The sequence below is a fragment of the Cyprinus carpio genome, chromosome B3 (assembly GCF_018340385.1).
Source record: "Cyprinus carpio isolate SPL01 chromosome B3, ASM1834038v1, whole genome shotgun sequence".
Classification (NCBI taxonomy): domain Eukaryota; kingdom Metazoa; phylum Chordata; class Actinopteri; order Cypriniformes; family Cyprinidae; genus Cyprinus; species Cyprinus carpio.
The window spans coordinates 7,695,588-7,720,423 of record NC_056599.1 but is presented as its reverse complement, the minus strand read 5'-3'; the positions used below and the strand labels follow the sequence as shown (position 1 = coordinate 7,720,423).

The window sequence follows — 24,836 nt, the reverse complement described above, 5'->3', positions numbered from 1 at the left end:
GTTACGGATTTGTCAAACCTAGCTTTGTTTCTTTCTGCACTTTTTGACATACCACGTGACGCAAGCAAATAACTTTCTTTCAGGTTGTTTTTTAGATGATTTACATACTCCGAATGAGACTGTCGCGGACCATCTTGATACGGCAACCCAAAAGCAAGGTCAACGGGTAACCTGGGTTGACGCCCAAACATCAATTCGTAGGGAGTAAACCCAGTGACCTCATGTTTCGTGCAATTGTACGCATGAGCTAAGGGTTTTACGAAATCCTTCCAACGAACCTTGTCTTTTTCTTCTAAGGTACCCAACATACTGAGCAATGTCCTATTAAAACGTTCGACAGGATTTCCCCTGGGATGATAAGGGGTTGTTCGGGTTTTCTTAATACCTGCCATTTCACAAAGCTCCTTGATGGTGCGTGATTCAAAATCTGGGCCCTGGTCGCTATGCAGACGCTCGGGGAACCCATAGTGCACAACAAAATTCTCCCAAAGACATTTTGCTACTGTTCTTGCCTTTTGGTTGGGTGTGGGGACGGCCACAGCATATTTGGTAAAGAAATCAGTGATTACCAAAATGTCTCTCGTGTTACTTTTGTCTGGCTCTAATGAGAGAAAAAACCATACAGACTAACTCTAAAGGTCTTGTGGCTTGGATATTAACTAACGGTGCAGCTTTTTGAGGCAATGATTTCCTCCTCACACAACGACCGCATGTCCTGATCTTTTGTTCTACCTCCGCAGCCATCTTCGGCCAATAGAACCGAGACCTTACCAAATCTAGAGTTCTCTCCACCCCCATATGACCCATACTGTCATGCAAACTGGTCAATACAGAGGGCCTCAGTTTCTCAGGTAGCACGAGTTGGTAAGTAATGAATTCCTCTACCTGTCGTTTCCGGTAAAGCACCCCACCTTTTAACTCAAGACGGTTCCACTCTCTTAGAAAGAAAGGAAGATCTGGGAGCTCCTTCCTGACTGTTGGTGGAGGCTTTTCCCCAGACTCTAAGAAAGATACTACTTCCCGAATGACTGGATCTGCCCTTTGCTCATCACAGAGGTTCCCTGACAGGTAAGATACAACAGGTAAACCCCTCAAAAATCACCTTCTTGTTCGTAACTATCAGGTACAGCATCAGGGTAAAGTGCAAGAGATTCAACAAACGCAGCACCACACCCAACGTCTGTTGGCTGTCTGACCAGATGCTTCTCACATATAGCCTGAACTACGTCAGTTGCGGTGTCACAAGAATCTGCAGCTTCCGTGAGATGATTCTGCATAAACTGCTGAATTCGTTCATACTCTTTCTGAGATACCGGATTTTCGGGCAACTGTTCCTGCGGTCGCCTTGATAAACCATCAGCATCAGCATTTAGCTTGCCTGCTCTGTACTGTAATTTAAATGAAAAAGTGGAAAGGGCAGCAAGCCACCGGTAGCTAGTCGCATCTAGTCTCGCCGTGGTTAAAAACATAAGTTAGAGGGTTGCTGTCTGTAATGACGGTAAACTGGCTACCATACAAATAGTCTCTAAACTTTTCAGTTACTGCCCATTTAAGGGCAAGAAACTCAAGCTTGTGCGCAGGGTAATTGGACTCACTGCGGGACAACCCTCTACTTGCATATGCAATAACCCGCATCCTCCCTTCCTGTTCCTGATACAGGGCTGCTCCTAAACCCTTGGTGCTGGCATCTGTATGTAGGAAGTAGGTAAGTTTAGGGTTAGCAAAGCCCAACACAGGCGCAGTAGTTAGCTTCTCAATAACAGACCGAAACGCTTCCTCACAAAGTGGTGTCCAACGGTCTCCGAACGACTCTTTTGGGTTATGGTATGGACCCTTACTCTCACTCTGTTTACCACTTTTCCTAGTCGGCGGATACCCTACAGTCAAGTCGGTGAGTGGTTTCACGACCCTAGAGTAATCCTTAATAAATCGGCGGTAATACCCCGAAAAGCCCAAAAACGACCTTAACTCTCTAAGGTTTGTGGGACTCGGCCAGGTTTTTAAGGTTTGCACTTCTCTGGATCGGTCTCTACTCCACGCTCTGATACTATGTGCCCTAAATAACGAACGGACGTCTGAAAAAATTTGCACTTTTCAAGGGCAAGTTTTAGCCCATACTCTCTGAGCCGAGAAAGAACTTTTAACAGCCGTCTTTCATGCTCTTCCAAAGTTTCAGAAAATATGATCAGATCGTCTAGGAAGACAAGTACTTCTCTGAGATTGATATCCTCCATACACTTCTCCATCAATCTCTGAAAAGTACTTGGGGCGTTAGTGACCCCCTGAGGCATTCGGTTAAACTCCCAAAACCCCAGGGGACAGACAAAGGCGGTTTTAGGTTTGTCTGCTTCTTCCACCTCTATCTGGTAATACCCAGATTTCAGATCAAGTACAGAAAACCATTTTGACCCAGTTAAGGCGGAAAAACGTCTCCTCGAGATTGGGTAATGCATAGGCGTCTTTCACGGTCTGGAGATTTAACTTCCTGTAGTCGATGCACAAACGTACATCTCCATTTTTCTTTCGCACCACTACAATAGGTGAAGAAAAAGGGGATTCAGACTCGCGAATAACATTGCTTGCGAGAAGATCACGCAGATGTCTGCGGACGGCTTCCAGATCTTGTGGATGGATCGGCCGCGCCCTATGTTTAAAGGGAGTTTCATCGTGCAGATGTATACGATGTTTCACCTTTTGAGTATGCCCAAAATCTAAATCGTGTTGGCTGAAAACGTCAGGCATTTCTCTGAGTTTTGCTGAAATGCGTTCCCGCCATTCTGGTGGCAGTGGGGACTCACCAAAATTCAAGGCGAAATTGGACTCCTGAGTAGGTAAACGCTCACTAACAGGCGAAACACTCGGCTGGGGAAGCACGGATTCAACCACATGCAGTTCTGCTATTATGCATTTTGGGGGAATGGCTATATCGTGCTCCGTTTCATTTTTTAGTACCACAGGTAACCAGACAGACTGACTACTAGAAATGGTAAGTAAACAGCGCTTCACAAACACACCACCAGGTAAGGAGGAATCAGACGGGTGTTCTACCACTACACACTTATCTATCCCAACAGGTACCGCAACAGAGCCTTTCACTACGACAGTTTGACCAGCGGGCATGACCTCCGGTACATTGCCTCTTAATCTCACATGACCCAGAACACCACTCGTGTTCTGCTTTCGCCTTGTTTCAAGGGTTTTCAAAACCACTCTATACCCAAATAGAGATGGCTGGTGCTGTGGGGATTCTGCAAGTAACTGCTGCTCATAAAGGATATCGAGAGTGTTTGTACCTATTAAGACCAAAGGCTGAGTGTGAGACTTTACATCTGGAACTACTAAAGCTACTGTGGCCACTTCAATAGTCGCACCCAAAAACTCTTCAGGGAAAGTTATGTCTACCTTTATGTAACCTTCGTACGGGACAGAAAAACCATTTGCGCCTTCCACCTCCAATATATCGCCAAGAGGGTTAATCGGGTACTCTGAGAGGTGTTGTTCGTAAAAAGACTTAGGCACAGTTGTGACCTGTGATCCAGTGTCTAGTAAACAATGACATTTCTTACCAGCTATGCTGACTTCAGCAATACATCTAGCACCGACTAAGCCCTTAGGTAGATTTGCACTCTGCTTCCTAGGAGTTTGGCATTTCTTGAAGACACGATTTACAATGGGACCACTCGATTTAAGCTCAGTTCCTATATGTCCCGCGACAGGAACAGCCTCTAGTTTAAATCTGAGCTAGTAGAGGAATTCTGTGACTCCCACTGTAACTGTTTCTCCCTTAACAGCCTACGTTTAGTAGCGACAAGCTCCGGGTTTGGCTCAGAACTACAGGTAGATGCAATGTGGCCATCCTCACCACATGTGAAACAGTACCACGGTCTAGGTCTATCAGTTGGCTTCTTATTGACCGGAACTACACTCGCAGCAGCCCCTGACTTCCTTTGGTCAGGTGGTGCAGGCCTTTTAACTACCTCTCGCGACGGAGCTCTCTTTGGATGTTTTGGTCGGACTGCAAGATTAGCTAACTGACTCTGCAACTTGACAATCTGCTTCTTTAACTTGCGCGTTTCAGTTTCAAGAGGACTCACACTAGGAGCTTCATCTTGTTCTAACTCAGCAGAAATCCACGCTTTCTGAGAGTGCATAAACGCTCTCTGCTTAGAAGACCCAAGGTGTTGCTTCATTCGAGTTGCTTTCGCAGTATGTCTATCCTCCTCTGTACGAAGCATAAGGAGAAGCTGTGCAAAGGAAGGAGGGTTGTTTCGCTTTTGCTCTAGTCGTAGTTCTGCAATTAAGTAACAGTCCCAGCAGCCCCTGCAAAACTGCTTTAGGAGATGCCTATCTGCCTCTGCTGGGACAATACCATCTCTTTTGACAGTTGCACTTAAAGCTGACTGTAACCTGTACAGATAAGTAGATGGCCTTTCACCTGCATCCTGCAACGTGTTCATGAATTTCGCTAACAATTCGTCCCCGTCCTCCACAGCCCCAAAAGCAGAGTCCAACAGCTGGAGGTAAGCAGAAGGAGGAGATTCGGGATTCAAATGCTTTATAACATCCGCCGCAGGTGGCAAAAGACTGTCTAGTATTCGCCTAGACGCATGCAAATCGGACAAAGAGGGATCTTTTAAAATGAATTCAACACTAGAACGCCAAATGTCGTAATCTACCTCGTTTCCAGGCCTGGGGCATTTTCCTGAAAACACTCTAAGCCTGGGCTGTATCTGTCCTTGAGCAACCACTTCACTGCTCCGCACAACATGTTCAACTACTAGTCTTTGGACCTCAGGCGGGTTGAGAATTTTGGAAGACATGCGAAGGGTCGGCTCAATCAAATTGATAGGAGTAGGTTGGGACGGTACGTCATCTATCTGACTCGGCGGATTACGAATTGGATCGAAATTCCCATCCGGAGATGCCCAATACGGTTTCTCACAGGTATTTTCACCAGTACTACCAGAAACAGCAGGCTCTGGTGGGAGGTCAGCACTCACTTGCGACAGCATTTCACTCAGTATAGACTCAAAGTTGTTTCCGCTCAGTTTTGCTATTTCTCTAAATCGGTCCAGGTAGGATTTTGTTATGCTACTACCCAGTTGCTGTGTAAACACACTGGCTAACGCTCTCACATGGTACTTAACACTGGGTTCGCTTGACAGCTGGTGAGTATACGGCAATTTTTGTTCAAGTATTTGCAATGCTTGATTACTGTTGTACTCAATGATCACGTTTTGGTAGAACTCGGATTCTTTGTCGTCGATGCGCACGGTTTTAGCAAACGACCCGTAACGTTTCAGAGCATCAAACAATTCTTCATCACTCTCAGTGTCAGTTAAACCACTGATTATTACGGAGTTTGGGATAATAATCCCCTCAGCTTCAATAATCTCCATTATAGGTGCTTGTTTGAGAGCAAAAGAAAAAAAAGACCTAAAATGTTCCTGTTTAATGTGCAGCTGTTAGTTCTCAGCAACAGCGCCACCTCCTGGCTGGCTCGCCAAAGTTTATGTAACAGGTGTTTAAAGAATTTAACAATTAATTAATTAAATGAATTGCTGTTGGTGCAAATAGATTTATCAGAAGATTTTAAGAGTCGTAAAGGAGGTAGCAGGTTGTAGTGAGAAACAACAGACAACACAAGTTAGACGCAAACTGGTATGTAATTAGATTTCCAGTGAGAATTATAATCAGGTTAAATACAATATCAGGCAATGATACAAATCTCAAGCATGAAAATCCCCTCTTGAGAGTGCACTCTTTTTTTTTTTTTACCCCTTTTTACCAGGAAACAGAAAAGTAATGTACAGACTGGTAAATGAAATGACAAAAAGAAATAAAATAAAATAAACAAAAATACTCAATAAAGGAGTGGTGTCTTTTTTCTCTTTTAAAACACTTTTCTCAAAATATCACATATCAATTTCAATCAACTTACGGCTATGGGTAACCATACACCAAGAGTGTTCAATGCTCTTCAAAGCACGGATCAATTTCCTGTCAATCCCTGTATTTGTCAATCTCAAAAAAAAAAAAAAAAAAAAAAAAAAAGGATTCAATAGTCTCTAATAGGAATTGTCTTGCTTAAAGCAAGACTGGAGAATGAAAGAAAGGATATTGTCCTCTTCTTTATGAATTGTAGTCTTTTCCTCTCTGTAGCAGATTCGGGTGGCTCGCCATCAAACGTGAATTTCACAGGATATCGCAGAAGATCACAATCCAGAACCAAGGAAAAAAAATAGAAATACAAGAAGAAGAAAAAAAAAAAAGAAAGAAAAAGGGACAAAAAAAACCTGGCCTGATCACAGACCAGAGCATTCATTTAGTGATTTCAGAAATAATTTCACATCAAAGATTGAAATAATCAAAATAAACAATTAAACACACAAATATGTGTTTCAAGACATTATATAATCACACTAATTTACCTCTAGAACAATCCTATCTGTCTTCCTCACACAGGCGCATGTGACCAATAATGGCGCCGGTGAACTGAAATGGAGGAATAACCACGCGGTTCACTATGACCACACTTATACTCATTTAGAGTGAAATAGTACAATTAAATGATAGAACATAGCAATATTAATTTTTCACAAGAACTTTAATCCCATATTAATCATTTACCTCTATATTTAGCATCTTTTACTTTCACCCAAGCACGTCTCACAGGCACGCGTCGGCCAGCAATAGCGTTGGTGAAAGATGAATACCCACGCGATTCACTATAAGCCTGGAGTGAAATGTGACTCAACAACATTCACTCGGCTTCTCCATACGCTGCACGGTATGAAATTAATCAAATTAACGGTTTTCTACTTTTCTTCAACTATATACTTCTAGTTTTGATCGCAGAGATCGACTCGCGTCTTCTCTCCTCTATGCTCAGCTCTCTTCTCGTTACGCAGGCGCGTCCAACCACACACACACAGCGCGTGATGACGGAGCTCGTTCATTGGTCAATCACAAATCAAATAATAATAACTTAAAACGTCAACTGTTTGAGTTAAATCATTTTTTTCTTTTTTTAACACATCACTTTTCAACTTTTATTAAGGGAAAATCATATAACTAAATTGTGTAAATAAAATAATTAACTTCATTTAACCTGTGTTACATATATATATATAAAAAATATTAATATGATATCTTTGTATATTTCTCTTTACCTAATTTATACATTTAACTTATTTTCTTGGATCATAATATTTAATATATTCTTCTTGATTTGTCAATTCAATATACTGATGTCTGTCTTGTTTTGAAATTACTAATGTGATCATTTAATGAGCTCATATTCCCTGAAAGTCACATGTTGGAATATTCAAGGACTGAGGTCCTCTGTTTTTGGTATCAAGAGCCAACATTCAGACTTTAAAAAAGAAATTGAAAATTCTGACATTATAATATTACAGGAAACATGGAATGTTAGAGATTTGTCCACTGGCTGTCCAATTGGATTTAGGGAAATAGTTCTACCATCGATGAAACTAAGAGGGGTGACTCAGGGCAGAGAGTCAGAGGGAATGCTGATATGGTATAGAGCACACCTCATAGACTCAATCACAGCTATAAAAAATCGGAAAATTTAACATTTGGTTAAAAATCCAAAAAGACATTGTCTCCACAGAGTGTCCCATTTTCTTGTGTGCTATATACCTTCCTCCAGCTGAGTCCTCCTATTACAGCGAAGAAACCTTCTCCATCCTGCAGGACGAGATTAGCCATTTCCAGACTAAAGGGAATGTGTTAATGTGTGGCGATCTAAATGCCAGAACTGGAAATGAACCAGACTTTGTCAACACACAGGGAGACAAATATATCAAAAAAACAAGCCACTCTCTGCCCTCATACCAGCTAAGAAACAATTATGACAAATTAACAAACAAAAGTGGGAAAAGCCTACTAGAGCTCTGTCGGTCACTGGGCCTGTACAGGTCCTTCTCAAAAAATTAGCATATTGTGATAAAAGTTCATTATTTTCCATAATGTAATGATAAAAATTAAACTTTCATATATTTTAGATTCATTGCACACCAACTGAAACATTTCAGGTCTTTTATTGTTTTAATACTGATGATTTTGGCATACAGCTCATGAAAACCCAAAATTCCTATCTCAAAAAATTAGCATATCATGAAAAGGTTCTCTAAACGAGCTATTGACCTAATCATCTGAATCAACCAATTAACTCTAAACACCTGCAAAAGATTCATGAGGCTTTTAAAAACTCCCAGCCTGGTTCATTACTCAAAACCGCAATCATGGGTAAGACTGCCGACCTGACTGCTGTCCAGAAGGCCATCATTAACACCCTCAAGCGAGAGGGTAAGACACAGAAAGAAATTTCTGAACGAATAGGCTGTTCACAGAGTGCTGTATCAAGGCACCTCAGTGGGAAGTCTGTGGGAAGGAAAAAAGTGTGGCAAAAAACGCTGCACAACGAGAAGAGGTGACCGGACCCTGAGGAAGATTGTGGAGAAGGACCGATTCCAGACCTTGGGGGACCTGCGGAAGCAGTGGACTGAGTCTAGAGTAGAAACATCCAGAGCCACCGTGCACAGGCCTGTGATTTTGAACCAGAAACAGCGGCAGAAGCGCCTGACCTGGGCTACAGAGAAGCAGCACTGGACTGTTGCTCAGTGGTCCAAAGTACTTTATTCGGATGAAAGCAAATTTTGCATGTCATTCGGAAATCAAGGTGCCAGAGTCTGGAGGAAGACTGGGGAGAAGGAAATGCCAAAATGCCTGAAGTCCAGTGTCAAGTACCCACAGTCAGTGATGGTCTGGGGTGCCATGTCAGCTGCTGGTGTTGGTCCACTGTGTTTTATCAAGGGCAGGGTCAATGCAGCTAGCTATCAGGAGATTTTGGAGCACTTCATGCTTCCATCTGCTGAAAAGCTTTATGGAGATGAAGATTTCGTTTTTCAGCACGACCTGGCACCTGCTCACAGTGCCAAAACCACTGGTAAATGGTTTACTGACCATGGTATTACTGTGCTCAATTGGCCTGCCAACTCTCCTGACCTGAACCCCATAGAGAATCTGTGGGATATTGTGAAGAGAAAGTTGAGAGACGCAAGACCCAACACTCTGGATGAGCTTAAGGCCGCTATCGAATCATCCTGGGCCTCCATAACACCTCAGCAGTGCCACAGGCTGATTGCCTCCATGCCACGCCGCATTGAAGCAGTCATTTCTGCAAAAGGATTCCCGACCAAGTATTGAGTGCATAACTGAACATAATTATTTGAAGGTTGACTTTTTTTGTATTAAAAACACTTTTCTTTTATTGGTCGGATGAAATATGCTAATCTTTTGAGATTTTGGGTTTTCATGAGCTATATGCCAAAATCATCAGTATTAAAACAATAAAAGACCTGAAATATTTCAGTTGGTGTGCAATGAATCTAAAATATATGAAAGTTTAATTTTTATCATTACATTATGGAAAATAATGAACTTTTATCACAATATGCTAATTTTTTGAGAAGGACCTGTATATACTAAACGGTCGCATACGGGGAGACTCTTGGTTGTTACACCTTTAATTCTTTCTTGGGCAACAGTACTGTAGATTACTTCATCACAGACATTGACCCAGTGCATCTCAGGGCATTCACAGTCAGTCCTCAAACACCTCTGTCAGACCACTGTAACATTACACTATATTTAAGACGAACTCATAGCAATGAATCACACAGACAGCTCTCTCATTTACTGAAGCTGCAACCACCCTACAAGTGGACAAATAACAGCACAGAAAAATATCAAAATGCAATAGAAAGTCAAACGATCAAATTATTATTGGACAAATTTATAATGAACACATATTCACAAAATAAATTAGGCATAAATCTGGCACTTATTGACATTACCAAAATATTCCACCAATCAGCATCCATGTGCAATTTGAAAAATAAATCAAAAAGGAAACCAAAAAACACCAAAGAAATGTGGTTTGACAGTGAGTGCAAAAATATCCACACAACAGTACGAAATCTTTCAAATCAAAAACACAGAGATCCTGACAATGAAGAACTCTGCCATCAATATCACAAAGCCCTTAGACTGTACAAACAAACTCTAAGAGTAAAAAAGGAAGAACACACAGAACAATTATTTCAAGCAATGGAGGAGTCAATAAATACCAGTAACTTCTGGAACAATTGGAACACGCTCTATAGGCCACAACAGGAAGACCTGGTCATTCAAAACGGGAACATATGGAGGACACACTTTGAAAATCTGTACAAAACAACTGAAACAAATCCTGCTCAAAATGAATTAAAAACCAAATTAGAAATCCTAAAAGAAAACAGTAAAGACAATCAGAACCCCCTGGACTTCCCAATCACAATAAATGAGCTTACAGATAGACTACATGCTTTAAAACCCAACAAGGCATGTGGCATTGATGGAATATTGAACGAAATGATCAAATACACCAACGACCAATTCAAAACCGCAATAATCAAATTATTCAACTTTGTTTTGAGAGTAGGATATTTCCCAGACACCTGGAACCAAGGCCTAATTACACCTATCTTTAAACAAAGAGACAAATATGAGCCAAACAATTACAGAGGCATATGTGTCAATAGCAACCTGGGGAAAATATTCTGTTCGATTATTAATATAAGATTGCAAAACTTTCTCAAAACCCACAAAATCCTGGACAAAAGTCAAATTGGATTTCTACCCAAACACAGAACGTCGGACCACATCTACACCCTCCACACAATCATTGATAGACATGTATACCAAAATAAATCCAAAATCTTCGCTTGCTTTATTGACTTTGAGAAGGCTTTCGATTCGATCTGGCACGAAGGACTCTTCCTAAAACTACTGGAAAATGGGATTGGAGGGAAAACATTTGATTTGATAAGCACCATGTATAAAAACAATACATGTGCTGTAAAATAGGAAATAAACGAACATAATTTTTCTCCCAACAACGAGGAGTCAGACAAGGTTGCCCACTGAGCCCCACTCTATTTAACATATATATAAACAAATTAGCCAAAGCCTTAAATAATTCCACTGCCCCCGGCCCAACCCTGACGGAATCAGAAGTTAAATGTCTCATCTTTGCAGATGATTTAGTCATTCTGTCAAAAACAAAAGAGGGACTACAGCAGCTCCTCGACGTCGTAGAGACATTCAGTCAAATGTGGGCTCTCAAAATTAACCTCGCAAAAACTAAAATAATGATTTTTCAAAATAGATCCAGATGTAGGGAAAATAAATACATCTTTCGAGCAGGAAAACCAAGTCCTCCAACACACCCAGGAATACACATATCTGGGATTAAAACTGAGTTCAACAGGGAACTTTAATCTGGCTGTGAATGAACTGAAGGCAAAAGCAATGAGAGTCTTCTACATGATTAAAAATACTATTCGACATGAAATTCCAATTCAAACCTGGCTAAAAGCAATAATTGAACCAATTGCTCTGTATGGCAGTGAGATATGGGGACCTCTAAAAACACAAGATTTCTCAAAATGGGAAAAAGAGGAAATCGAAACTCTGCATACACAAATTTGTAAAAACATCCTAAAAGTAAACAGAGCAACGCCAAACAACTCATGCAAAGCTGAATTAGGACAATACCCCTTATTAATCAGTATCCAAAAAAGAGCTGTGAAGTTCTACCAGCACCTGAAGCACAGCGAGCCAAGCTCATACCAGGCTGAAGCCCTGCGGTGTCAGGAGCAGAACCGGCACCGGAGCGCACTCTCACAGCTGATCCTCAAACTACAGCCAGACCAGCACAGCACCATCTGGCCAAACCAAATTATACAATTACAAAAACAAAATTACATCACCTATTGGAAAGATGCTACTAAATCACAAACGAAGATGGAACTCTATTTAAAGCTGAAAAGAGAGTATAAACCAGCAGAATACCTGAGCTGTGTGAAAGAGCATAAATTGAGAAAGAGCCTAAGCAGATATAGACTGAGTGATCACCGTCTAGCTGTAGAGTGAGTGTGTGTGTGTGTGAGAGAGAGAGAGAGAGAGAGAGAGAGAGAGAGAAAGAGAAAGGGAGTCGGTGTGTGTGTGTGTGTGTGTGTGAGAGAGAGAGAGAGAGAGAGAGAGAGAGTGTGTGTGTGTGTGTGTGTGTGTGTGTGTGTGTGTGTGTGTGTGTGTGTGAGAGAGAGAGAGAGAGAGAGTGTGTGTGTGTGTGTGTGTGAGAGAGAGAGAGAGAAAGAGAGAGAGAGAGAGAGAGAGAGAGGAGAGAGAGAGAGAGAGAGAGAGAGAGAGAGAGAGAGAGAGAGAGAGAGAGAGGAGAGAGAGAGAGTCAGTGTCTGGCTGTAGACAGAAGACAGAACAACAAGAGAGAGCAGAGACTGTGTTCACTGTGCTCTCAGAGAGAGCTGGAGACAGAAGAACACTTCCTCATACACTGTGATCACTATCACAGCATTAGATCACACTATTTCACCAGATTCCAACAACTAGAACCACATTTTATGGCATTACCCAATTCAGAGAAATTAAATCATATTTTGGGAGAAAACTCTATCTCAGTCACAACAGCAGCAAAGTATGTAACAGCCTGCCACAAACTACGAGAGTCAGCCAGTGGACAAAACTAAAGCCTGAATGTTGAGACAAATATACAAAAGTGTTTTTTATTTTATTTTTTTTATTTTATTTTTTTTTTTTATTTTGTTGTTATTTTTATTTATTATTTATTGATTTATAAATGTATTCATGCATTTGTTTACTGATTGATTTTATTATTTGTTCATTGCCTATGTAATGGCCAATGCTTTGGCAATACTGTACAAGTCATGCCAGTAAAGCTCATTTGACTTGAATTGAATTTAATTGAATTGAATTGAATTGAGAGAGTATGTATGTGTGTGTGTGTGTGAGAGAGAGAGAGGGAGGGAGAGAGAGAGAGAGAGAGAGAGAGAGAGAAGAGAGAGAGAGACACAGAGAGAGAGAGAGACTTTAGGGTTCTTACAAAGTCAAATTCAAGCAGATTCAAGGAACATTTTCAAGCTTTCCCAGCACTTTACAATTGTGGTAAATTACATGATTATATACTTTCTTCCTCACATTAAATCAGATGATATTGTGCTTTAAAGCATGTAATGTTGCATAATATAAATTATAAAATAACAAAAAAGACTGCATAAGACTGCAGTATTATGAGAAAATCATTATTGTTGATTGCTCTGGATATTGTAATTAAAAGCATTAATGTCGATTAATGTGCTTTTGGTTTTTGTGTGTGGGGAAACGTATTGGAAAAAAAATGCTTATAACGAAATCTTTGACCAACACGAGTAGACCTAAATGTAAAGCTGCATTCAACACTTTTGATTCATTTTCACATTTCATTTTAACCGTTACAGTCTTAAGACAGAGTTGGTTTAACTGAGCAGGCGCAGTTCTGAATGGGAGGGCATTTTCATTTTGCCCCAAGTCCCTGTTAGATGTCAACTCTATGTGATCAACATTCAATTAACGATATTTACTCTCTTCATCGACAAACAATTATCTGGCAAACAATTGGCTATCAGTTATATTTCCATCCCTGATCCCACTCAAAAATCAAATTTGCAAGTCAATTTGACTTTCTCATGGCTCTTGAGTGCAGATGCTCACATGATGAAAAAGCAGAGTTGACAGTAGGCTGTTAACTATAATTCAAGCCAATGCTAACTGAAAAGGCAGCCTCCCGTCATCTCAGAAAGACTGGCAGATCAACCTAATGCCACACAAACAGACTTGAGTGGAGTTGTTTTTGTTTTATGCTAAAAACAAAAGTAATTAGCAGGGTTGCTAACTTTGTTTGCTTAGCTGGAGTGAGATTTCATGTTTTTATGTATGGCAAATATAATACCGATATTTATCACGATATTCATTTACCATTAATTGTGAAGGAAATGCTTTCCATATGTCTGTTAGCCTTGAGAATGAAAGAAAAGATAATTTGTTTGTTCACAATTAAACTCCACAGAACTAATTTAGGGCCCCATGAAATCTGTTTTATTTTCCCATAAATTCTGTGTTTAATTTTTTTTCCTGGATTCTGTATTTTATTAAATACAATATTATCATAAAAAATGGTGTCTAAATAAATTCATTAATAAAACTGTAACAATTCAATATTTTAAAATGTACACTCTAAAAAATGCTGGGTTAAATATAACCCAACGCTGGGTTAAAAAGGGACCAACCCAACAGTTGGGTTGTTTTGACTCAGCAGTTGGCAGAGGTGTAAAGTCCAGGGGTCAGAAAGTAAAAGTCCTGCCATATGTTTATTCCACCCATGAACTCAGCAAGCTGTTTTAACCAGAGGAGAACCAAGTCATTCCTTTCACATCACAAACAAGTCTCGAGTCAGATCCCAAGTCCTCAAAGAGTTAAAGTTAATGAGATAATTAAGTGACTAATTAAATGAAGATTGTGCATTAGTGATGAACACCTGCTGTTAACAATCAACTTAACAGAAGAAAAGAGAAACACAAGAACTACAACTGACTCCAGGCACAGCCTTGGATGAAATATACTGATTTATTTCTTTTTTTTTTAAAAGCACACAAGATGCCACCATAACTGTGGTCAAGGTTTGCTTTAATTAGTCTCTTGACCCTTTTAATAACTCAAAGTAGTTGGTTTCTAAGCAATTGCAATATTGTTTCACAGCAAACATTTGTGCATTGTTGAATCAAAAGCATCAAATAAAATAGTAACTTCCGATAACAACTAATAACAAATAAAAAACAAAAATCATAAACCCCTCTCTCCTTATTGTTCATGTACTCAAGAACCTAAGAACTACAAAAAAAAAAAAAAAACTATTAAACAAATGCCACCTTAATGTGTCAATAATATTGAATAAAAAAAAGCTATGTCATCTCAGGAATTTAGCCATGAACATTTATCATACTATCCTCAACAGTGGTGACAATAATTTTTCATACTGCAGTGCATGATGGAAGTTTTTACTATGGTGTTACCCAGCATTCATTGCATCATGAAGCATTTTGTTGATTGTCACCATTGTTGAGATTGGTATACTGGTTCTTGATGTCTCTTTGTGTCTAAATAGTATAGTAGTTTGTTTTTTTTTTATGTATTTTATGCACGCACGCACACACACTTTTTATTAATTCACTATATATTTTCGAACAACAGTGTTCTGTAGTTTTACATAGTTCTTAATGCAAAACCTGAACATGTTAATGGAAGCAAGTCATTTTAAATGAAATCAGGCCATTTCATGAGCCTTGTTTCATCACATATAAACAGCAAATATCTCATCATTGTAAAACACCACATGCATTTCTACAGAGAGAGAGATCTAGCGCAACAAGTCAAGGGGCCAAGAGCACAACTAAATCAAACACTGATCTCCATGATGGTGGCATCATTTTAACCAATAAAACATCAACATCTGATCCTCTGTAATTTCCAATAACAGCAGGTGTTCATCACTAATGCACAATCTTCATTTAATTAGTCACTTAATTATCTCATTAACTTTAACTCTTTGAGGACTTGGGATTTGACTTGAGACTTGTTTGTGACTTGAAAGGAATGACTTGGTTCCTCCTCTGGTGAAATCAGCTGCTGAGTTCATGGATGGAGCAAAAATATGGCAGGACTTTTACTTTCTGACCCCTGGACTACCCACCTCTGGTCAAAAATAACCCAACCGCTTGGTCAAAACAACCCAACCGCTGGGTTGGTCCCCTTTTTAACCCAGCACTGGGTTATATTTAACCCAGCATTTTTTAGAGTGTATTGAAAAACATTTACAACAAAACATTGCATTTTTTTTTTTGTTTTTTTTTTGTCAATTAGATGCTGCACAATTTTTTTTTTAATTAAAATTATTATTATTATTATTATTACTACTACTACTTGAGAATTGCATTCTAGTATAGAACAGTTATATCTCTGTCATAATTTCTTCAAGTTAAATCTGACATTTATTTTGACGGGTTGACGTGAAGGTCTTTCTTTTTCTGTGTGTCTTGATGGTAGTTTTTCTCAAAGTAAATGGTAAAAAGCTGGTGAAGTGACTCTCAGAGCAGCTCTGGAGATTAAGTTCATGTCCTCATATATTGAGATGCAGACGCTGAAATTACGTTGCGTGTGTCTGAGTTTGTGTGTATTAGACGAAACCATGCCATTCATTCACACAGAGACACACAGAACTTGCAGAGTTTGGCTATAAGGGACAGCAAAGATATATATACACAGACAGCTCACTCCTGTTATAAATGGGAGAAACTCCAACACGCAATATGGTGGAATATGTCCCGCCTTCTAAATGAAAGAGCCAATCCCTGATTGGTAAAGTCATTGCATCACTGTAGCGGCCGTTAGAAGCTCCGGTTCCCATAGAAATCTGATACTCACGACTACACATGCGCATTGGCTGGTCTAGCCTGAAAAATAAGCTTTTTTAAAACTATTTCAGAATAAGGAAAAACATTTATGGGGCACTTCATTTCAGATTTTGTTGCTGATTTGAAATATGTAATTCAATTGTGAGTTCAGCAGGCAGTTTGATTCTTACGTTTCACAGTGCCGCCTAAACATCAGCAGCTTACATGCTGTGACCTTGCTCGGTGTAAGGAAAATGTGACTGAAACTAAAAAGTGAACTGTTCAGTAAGATGAATTATTATGAAAGCAACGCATTCGCAGTTTCAAGAACTCTATCCAAAATCCAAGCACTTTTCAAACCCCTGAAAACACCACATTAAAATGCAAGCATTTTCAAGGATTTCTAGGCACTCATGTGAACCCTGTGTTACACATTCAGTAATAATTTGTTCATTAATGTAGAATAAAGTGCAGTGTTGCTGGTCTGGTATATAATGTAAATAATTCCCCCTCATGAAAAATCTTATTCCATATAGTCACATTGTTACATTTTGTTTGTTTGTGCTGTAGATTATTTAAGGCTTTACTGGAAACCACAGTGAAATAAATCACTGGCTCAGGTTCATTCCATCATTCTTTTTTGAACACAGATGGATACATTCAACAACATTCAGCTTACCACCATCTCTCCCTGAATTACAGCTGAATCCTATTTAAAGGAGCCGTATAGTGTTTGTTTGTGGAGAATCAGCCACTTGAGGGCGCTGCAGATCACATTTTCCTCTATATTAACAATGTCATTGGCCATGCTGAAGACTTTGGCCACATATGCAGTCAACCTTTAACAGACAAGCAGAACAACAGAAATTATTATTATTATTACTATTTAAAATAACATTTACTTAATATAAAATGTAATACTGGAGAAAATAGGCATGAAACATAAAAACAAATAATGACATTAAAATGAGTTTACCATGTGCTGCTCGGCCTGTGTGTCCATGCAGCGTAGGATCCATCTGATTTACGGTAACCCAGCTGCCGCTGATAACCTTAATACAAAAAAGGATAAAAAAAAAGAGAGAATATTTATGTTCATTATCTGCAATTTTTTTTTCTGCTTTTGGTCTTAAGTTTTCAAGGGTGCATCTTTGAGAGTACTTTACAATTTTATTCAAAATCATAGTCAGATTCTTTATCAATATGTTTTATTTTATTTATAATTATTTATTCTTTATTTATTTATATAGTGCTTTATACAATACAGCTTCACAAGAATAAACAGGAAAAATAATATAATTTGATTCAATGATGCAAACAGAGATAAATTCTGCTGTAAAGGCAATAATATTGTCATTATTCAGCTGAGGTCAGTTTACTGTTGATTTGGTTCCGTTCAATATCAATAATCAGTAATATTCTTGAATATTTAGTAATCTTGATTTTTATATCTGTTGTGTCCTGCTGACCTGTGTTGATATAGTTAACAGCTTCATTACGGCGCTCCATGCCAACAGTGTCCCACTGACTGGTGCTGTCCAGATAATGAGTGGCAATGAGAGGTAAAGTCATTAACATCATGTTCTGCTCTCCACTACCACTAGGCTGGACAATAAGGCGACCCATGAAGCTTCCACTGATGGCCTGCTCCACTGTCTGAGTGATCTCTTCACCTGGAGGAATGTAAGAGGAAACACAGGTTGAGAATTCAGTTTATTATATCTGTACGTCACACTCTCAACACTATACACTGTAAAAAATGATTCACTTTATTTACTCAATAAAATTGTTTAAAATTGTATATCCTATATTATTAAGTAAATTTAACACATTAGAATTAATTAGAAATAATCAAATTAGATGCTTACAAGCAACCATTCAAAATGATTAGAAGAACATGAAAAAATTAAGTAAAATTTACACAAAAATATTGATTTCATTGAAAAAAAAAAACAAAAAAAAACCAACACTATGCTAAAGAATACTATGTTATACATGCCAGGCCAGTAGTTGGCGATCATGAAACACCCTGTGAAAACATTATATGCATGCACATGGCGTCAACTTTTTTTACAAATTTACATTTTTGTTGCTTACATAGATATGATACAGGCATCATGTTCAGAAGTTTGTGTCTTCAGTCCCACAAAACATAGTTATTGAAGACACCTAAAGTACACAAACAGAATCACTGAAGGAGAAAAAAGGGTAAATTATTACCATTATAGTGGTCAGTGTTTGCTTTAGTTGGGCTCTTGACCCTTGACTTTTTAATATTACATTTTGTATGGTTGTTGTGACTGAATTATAACAGCTAGATATGCCAAGAGTAAAGCTGTTCAGGTGGTGTTGGTTATGATTTTACATAATCATTGTTTGGCGTAAGTGTTATAAATACAGCCTGTTCTCTGAGTTAAATTAACATTCAATATAGCAGGCCCTGTAATTCAACAATAGAAGACCTGAAATTTCCTGTAAAATCCAGAGTTTAAGAATTCTGATTAAGAAAAAAAAATTGTAGTGGGGAAGGGAGACCTTCTTTTAGACACACAGTGACATCAAGAACCAGCGTATAAATCTCAAGAATGGTGACGAACAGCATATTCAGATTAACAGATGAACTGTAAGCATCACAAAACAAGCTACTAAAAATTGCATAAAAAAGTAAAAATAAAAGAAAATATTAAGAATAAATCTTAAGACAATTAATCTCATAATTTATTCATGCCACAAAGCATGATGGGAGCCATAAATGAGTTTTGATTGGTGGCACCCAGAATGCAGTGCAACATGCTTTTTGATGGTCACCACTGTTGAGATTCTCAGCCTGATTCTTGATGTCTGTTAATTTTTAAAATATTTTCTAAAATAATTTTTCTTTTTTTTTTTTTATGTTTTGAAACATTTGCTTCTTAGAATCTCTCTGATTATGCTGAAAATACCAGACTTTATACTGTACAGACAAAGGACATCTGTTGTTGATAAGACACAACCAACTCAGAAATCCAGATCAAACGATGTCAAAACAAACAACACCAGATGATCTTATTCTTTATTGGCTTGTCCAACTGCTGTATCACAATTACAGCAATCAAAAAAATGTTTAAAAGTTTAAGGGTCAAGAGCCCAACTAAAGCAAACACTGACCACCGTAATGGTAACCAAAATGTAGATTATGCTCCTTCAGTGATTCTGTTTGTTAACATCAGGTGTCTTCAATAACTCTGTTTTGGGGGCTTGAAAACACAAGCTTTTGAACACTATGCCTGTATCATCTCCATTTAAGCAACAAAAACATGAATTTGTGAATTACATTTTTGCGCTGTGTATTCTTAATCGCTAACTATTGGCCTGGTATGCATAACATAGTATTCCTTAGCATAGTGATTTGTTTTTTCTTTCTCAAATAAATGTTTTTTTTTTTGTTTTTGTTTAAAACTTTACTTATTTTTTTGTGCTATTTGACTCATTTTGAATGGTTAATTTCTAAGCATCTCATTTGATTAATTCTAATGAATTCTTATGTGTTAAATTTAATTAATAATATTGCTTGTAATCTGTTGCCACAATTTTATTGAGTAAATATAGAGTATCACTTTTTACAGTGTATGTGACTCATATATTGAAATACCTTAAAACATAGAAAGAAATTGGAAATGTTAGTCCAGATCATGGTTTCACAGATCACTGTGCATCTTGGGTTCATTTGTGTTCATTTATTTGATTTGTAATGTGGTTTGGAGCTTAAATAACATAAGTGAATAAAAGAATAAAAACTCGAAAGAAACAAGAGCATCATCAGTGCCTTTTAACCGGATGTGCCAAAGTAAAGATAAAGTTCTATAGTGAACTCTAGATGCTGCAGGTGTTGTAATATTTTATTCAAAATATGATATATGGTTATTATAATAATTAATAGACTAATCAATATGGTGATTATTTCAATATTGCATGTCTCAGTACAGACTGAGAGTTTCAGTGGACAGTACCAGTGAACTTGGGTCAGCTGTACAACATGACATGTGCAGCAAACAAAGTGAAAGATGATTTGAGCTGCTGCTCAACATTCAAATACTCGGCTGGTGATTGCTGTAGCAGTTTCAGCACACTTTAGAAAGCATCTGAAATCAACATCTAAGATTAGTGAATGCTAATAATGGGAAAAACAAAGCTTTTCAAAGCTTTGAACCAATTGCTTTGCAAAATGATTCACCGTTTCAAAGCATTCGAAATGCCACTCACGTCTGATACCTACTGATCAAAACTGTGTAAATGCAACAAAAACTCATGTCGAAACATGCATAAAACAGCTTTTACAAACCCCTTTGCAAGTGTTTTATTGAAAATATAATCTATCAAATGCAAAATAAGTCATCATCTAATACCATTAAATGCCAAGTGTCTATATAATATGTGTTCTTTAATCAATTTTCAGGGCTTGTTTTGTTTGTTCTATGGATGGCTCAGCTAAACAGGTCAATAAAAAAACTATTAACTACTATTATTCCCTTTTAATCATACAAATGCCTCATTAAAACATCTACAAATTTATAAAACTGACCTAAGATCAGGTAAAAAACATAGATGCTGGTTCAATGGTTCGCCCCTGGGGGGACGATCTCATGATTGACACATGATTCAGAGGTTTACAGAGATCATCGCCCCCAGCTGTGATCCTTTGAACATTTCGAAACATTTTATGATGTAATGAAGCATCGTTCACTGAACTCATCCTTGTCTCCCAGTGTTCATATTATCCATCTTAAACATGTGGGATTAGAATAAGTGTGTCCCAAAGCCAATAAAAAGCTTAAATAAAAAACAAAAAACAAAAAAAAAAACACTGCAAATGTGTGCAACATAGTTAAGTAGAGAGGTTTAGATAAAGAGGTTTGAGTTACTAATTGAGTTACATGTCATCTGCAACAACGTGAACTTTTATAAACACCCGTTTGGCCATTAACTTTTAAATGCATCGTTATACAAAAATATGAGTACTCGCATAAAGACCCATTGCTGGCAGATTAATGTGCTACTCATTTCTTTACAGTATGGTACGAAGTTAAATGAAATGAAATGTGGAGGATGTTAACTGTGTCAAGATGAATGACAGACCAGTTTCCCTTACGAAAAAGAAGTTTATTCAAGTGTGCTATTAGTATACTTCTTTTAAACTAAAAAAAATAGGAAAGTATGCTTTTAGTTTACTTTTTATGTACTTCTCAGAAATGGCCTTTATGTACTACTCAGAAATATAGTTAAAATGACATTTAAGTATACTTGACTTATACTTACACAAAGTCTAAATATATTTGAGCTATACTTGTGCTCCTAGAATCCATGTTTTCATTGTTAACGGTAGAGGGCGCTAGTACACATCTTTTGTACAGAATTTCCAAAAAAAAAATACAAGTGAAGAAGAAAAAGAAACAACAGATAATAACACATGTAATCTAACACGATCATCTGACATGAAACAGCATCAAAACTGTAACGTTATGGAATAAAATGTTAACCGATGAAGAGTTAATAATTAAGTCAAGCTTTGGGGTGTTAATTGACTCCATCTACATTTTGATTATCATTCTGAATCCAATTCATAGTCTTTTTTCAGCTTTTTGTTCAAAATGATATTTATTTATTTTTTATGAAACTTAACCACATTAAAGTGTTTAAAAAAAAAAAAGAATGCATGAAGCTAGATTCAAATGTTTTTGTTTACAAGCAGATACCCTGTTCTTTCTTTGGATGGTTTGTATAAACTACTTTACTTCTAAGATCGATACACTGTAAAACCTGACAAGTCACAGTAACTTAAACCGTTTGAGTAAACACATTGCCTTTACTTAAACCATGTAAGTTTTATCAAACAGCATCACCAGCTCCACTTATTAGTAACCAGACTGACTTTATTTCTGTCAGACGTCTACAGAAGATCTGATTGAGAATTAACTAAGGTTTAGATGTTGATTTATTGTTTCATTTGAAGTAACCATGTTAGAGATCAGTGTTTGCTTTAGTTGGGCTCTTGACCCTTGATTTCTGTTTTAGTTTTTTTCTTTGGCTGTTGTAACCATTTGTTTGTAACTCAAAAGCCCAGATAAAATATCATCAGGTGTTATACACACAATCACACTCTTAGAAGCTGCTTTTATCCAAAGCAACTTACAGTGCATTCAGGTTAGCATTTTTTTTTTTTTTTTTTTTTTTATGTAACTTGTACTTAGATGTTGGTTGTTATATTGTATATTGGTGATGATAATCGTTGATTATTGAACTGTTTGGAGTCTAATCTCTCATGCAATAGGTGTTGTGTAATTAGTTGGATTGATTACAGTAAAAGTGATTCTAAGAGCCAGTTGTTCTGTGATAATCAGTTAATATAAAGGACTTTCCAAACAATTTGGTTTTCTATGGTGTCACTTAGTCACACACAGACATCAATAATCAGAAGCTACCAGCATGCTCTGCTGCATTGTTGTTGTTTTTCTGCAATGCATTCTGGGTACTATTGTAGTACAAAACTCATCCATGGCTCCCAGCATGCTCTGCTGCATTTTTTTTTTTATGGTCACCATTGTTGAGGTTCATATGCTGATTATTGATGTCTGTGTTTGACTAAGTAACACCATAGAAGACCAAACTGTTTGAAAAGTTCTTTATATTAACTGATTATCACAGAACCACTGGCTCTTAGATTCACTTTTACTGTAATCAATGCAACTAATTATACAACACCTATTTCATCAGAGATTAGACTCCAAACAGTTCAATAATCAATGATTATCATCACCAATATATAGTATAACAACAAACATCAAGTACAGGTTAGATAAAAAAAAAAAATGCTAACCTGAATGCACTGTAAGTTGCTTTGGATAAAAGCAGCTTCTAAGAGTGTGAGTGGGTGTATAACACCTGATGATATTTTCTCTGGGCTTTTGAGTTACAACAGCCAGAGAAAAAACTAAGACAGAAATCAAGGGTCAAGAGCCCAACTAAAGCAAACACTGATCTCTAACATGGTTACTTCAAATGAAACAATAAATCAACATCTAAACCTTAGTTAATTCTCAATCAGATCTTCTGTAGACGTCTGACAGAAATAAAGTCAGTCTGGTTATTAATAAGTGGAGCTGGTGATGCTGTTTGTGGGGTTGTTTAATCAGATCTTGAGAGATTTAATGTATTTTATTTCAGTTTATTTTATCTGAGGCTGTGTCTGAAGTCAGTTGTAGTTCTTGTGTTTCTCTTTTCTTCAGTAATTCTGTTTGTTAACAGCAGCTGTTCATCACTAATTCACAATTATCACTCAATTAATCACTTAATTATTTAATTGCAAAGTATATCATCTTTCAGTGAAGTCAACTGAATTAAGTTCAGAGTACTCACAACTATTAGTTTTAAAACTTAAATGGTTTAAGGCAATCGGTTTCCTCAAATGGTTTGAGTTAACATAACTTGTCATGTTTTAATGAGGCTGTGTCTGAAGTCAGTTGTAGTTCCTTTCTCTCTTTCCTTCAGTAATTCTGTTTGTTAACAGCAGGTGTTCATCACTAATGCTCAATTATCACTCAATTAATCACTTAATTACTTAAATTGCAATGTATATCTTCTTTCAGTGAACTCAACTGAATTAAGTTCAGAGTACTCACAACTATTAAGTTTTAAAACTTAAATGGTTTAAGGCAATCGGTTTCCTCAAACGGTTTGAGTAAACCCAACTTATGTTTTTAAGGATATTTGTTTACACAAAAGGTTTGAGTTATGTTACTTGTCGGGTTTTACACTGTGTTAGTTTTAAAACTTAAATGGTTTAAGGCAATCGGTTTCCTCAAACGGTTTGAGTAAACCTAATTTGTCAGGTTTTTAAGGATATCTGTTTACTCAAACGGTTTGAGTTAAGTTACTTGTCGGGTTTTACAGTGTACTATTAGAGATATTAGAGATAAAATTGTAACCATGCAGCCGTCAGCTACAGTATCACATCAGACAATGCACTATAGATCCCCCGAGGAACAGTTCCAGTCATTCTCTACTATAGGAGAGGAAGAATTGTTAAATCATCTAAAACAACAACATGTATGTTAGACCCTATTCGATCTAAGCTCCTAAAAGAGGTGCTTCCAGAAGTCATAGATCCTCTTCTGACTATTATTAACTCATCATTGTCATTAGGATATGTCCCCCAAACCTTCAAACTGGCTGTTAATAAGCCTCTCATCAAAAAACCACAACTTGACCCCAAAGAACTAGTTAATTATAGACCGATCTCGAATCTCCCTTTTCTGTCCAAGATACTAGAAAAGGTAGTATCCTCACAATTATATTCCTTCTTAGAGAAAAATGGTATCTGTTAGGATTTCCAGTCAAGATTTAGATCGTATCATAGTACTGAGACTGCTCTCCTTAGAGTTACAAATGACCTGCTTTTATCATCTGATCGTGGTTGTATCTCTCTATTAGTGC

General features: G+C 37.6%; 1 pseudogene; it reads right to left on the bottom strand.

The window, feature by feature from the left end:
- The window catches only part of LOC109057473, a 72,675-nt pseudogene that overhangs the window by 20,243 nt on the left and 27,596 nt on the right, over positions 1-24,836 (bottom strand).